General features: G+C 58.9%; 1 protein-coding gene across 6 annotated transcripts in view; it reads right to left on the bottom strand.

Annotated features, from left to right (window-relative positions):
* ZNF507 (zinc finger protein 507) overlaps positions 1 to 408 on the bottom strand; it is a 42,121-nt gene extending 41,713 nt beyond the window's left edge. For 2 of the 6 annotated variants that reach the window (XR_004647994.1, XM_034788406.1), the window contains exon 1: positions 242 to 408. The gene's annotated coding sequence lies outside the window, so the exon portion shown is untranslated. The remainder of the gene's footprint in view (positions 1 to 241) is intronic. The other 4 variants (XM_034788404.1, XM_034788401.1, XM_034788405.1 and 1 more) reach the window with 2 other exon arrangements.
* Between the last annotated feature and the right edge of the window lie 1,156 nt (positions 409 to 1,564).

Genomic DNA, 1,564 nt, shown 5'->3' on the forward strand with positions numbered 1-1,564 from the left:
GCACCGCCCGGCCCGGCCGAGCGGCCCCGACCCAGCACCGCCCGGCCCCCGGCCCGGCTAACGGCCGAGCACCGCCGGCCCCCGTAGACGGGGGGCCTGCGATGTGCCGCAGGAGATGATAGCGGGGGAGCCCAAAGTCTGAGCGGGGGGCGGTGTTCCAGGATATGCACATGGGCTCTGATTCCTGGCGCTCTGCTGCCGCCGCCTCTTTCCCTCCCGCGCCTCTTTGCTCACACGGTACCTGCCGGGTCCTCCACGGGACAGGCCGCTCCCCGCCACGTCGCCTCGCTTCTCTCGGACCAGCGGCGTCTAAGGCTTTTTTTTTTTTTTTTGCTTTTTTTTCCCCTCCCTGGGAACACTGCTTCAAAATGGCGATGATGGAGACGGGATCACGTGACCATTGAGCCAGATCAGGTGATCGAAGAGTGAAAGTTCCCTGCCTCCTCTCCCTCCTTCCTGTTACCATAGAGACGAGGGCTGGCCCCAGGGTGAAGGAAAACCCAAAAGCCCTGCTTAATAGGGTTACCATACGTCCGGATTTTCCTGGACATGTTCGGCTTTTTGGGCCTCAAATCCCCATCCGGGAGGAAATCCCAAAAAGCCGGACATGTCCGGGAAAATAGGGAGGGAGGGAGAGCCCGGTGGTGCTCGGCCGGGGGCCGGCGGTGCTGGGCCGGGGGCCCAGGGGGTGGTGGTGGTCAGCCGGGGGTGCTTGGCCGGGGGACGCCGGCGCCAGAGCCTGTTGGCCTGGGCCGGCCGCTGGAGGGAGCCGCTCGGCCGGACTGGGCCGCGCCCCAGCCCCAGCTTACCTGCTGCCTCCCTGTTTCAGGCTTCCAGCGAACATTTGATTCATGGGAAGCAGGGGAGGGGGAGGAGCAGGGGGCAGAGGGGGCCAGAGTTGGGGTGGGGATTTTGGGGAATGGGCGGGGGCGGGGCTGGGGCCCTGTGGAGTGTCCTCCTTTTTTAAAATTAAAATATGGTAACCCTAGCTTACAGAAGGGCATAGGCAGCACCATAAGGTGTCACCTGGGAGCTCCATAGCCAAGGGGCAAGCTCAACCCCCCTGCACAGACATTCAGCATCCACACTTGCCCCTCATCCCGTATACACTGACATTTAGCATCCATCTGGCCCCTCGCTCTCTTCAGCATCCACACTTGCCCCTCACCCTCTGTACAGAGACATTCAGCATCCACACTCACCCCTCACCCCTTCAGCATCCATGTCCATTTTCCTGTCCATTGCTGTTCCTTTTTCCATTGCTGTATTCTCTTTCTTGATTTTCCTCCTGGTCAATATTAGAATGAGTCTGTTCATCATGATCTTGTCTTGGCTTCATTCTCCTCCTCTAGGGATAGGTAGAATCCCACTGAAAATCACCTGAACCTCCATTTCTTTGTGTCTTCTCCAGCCTGACATAGTGTCCCTTGATGCGTACCAGCGAGAATCTAGCAGTATCCTTTCTTCCCACATGAAGGGCAATCAGTGGATTCTTTCCTGCTCCAATTAGGATCCTCTTCAGCCTCAGATCCACATCCCATACCTTAGCTCCCACCAGACAGCA

Source organism: Trachemys scripta, chromosome 13 (assembly GCF_013100865.1).
Source record: "Trachemys scripta elegans isolate TJP31775 chromosome 13, CAS_Tse_1.0, whole genome shotgun sequence".
Classification (NCBI taxonomy): domain Eukaryota; kingdom Metazoa; phylum Chordata; order Testudines; family Emydidae; genus Trachemys; species Trachemys scripta.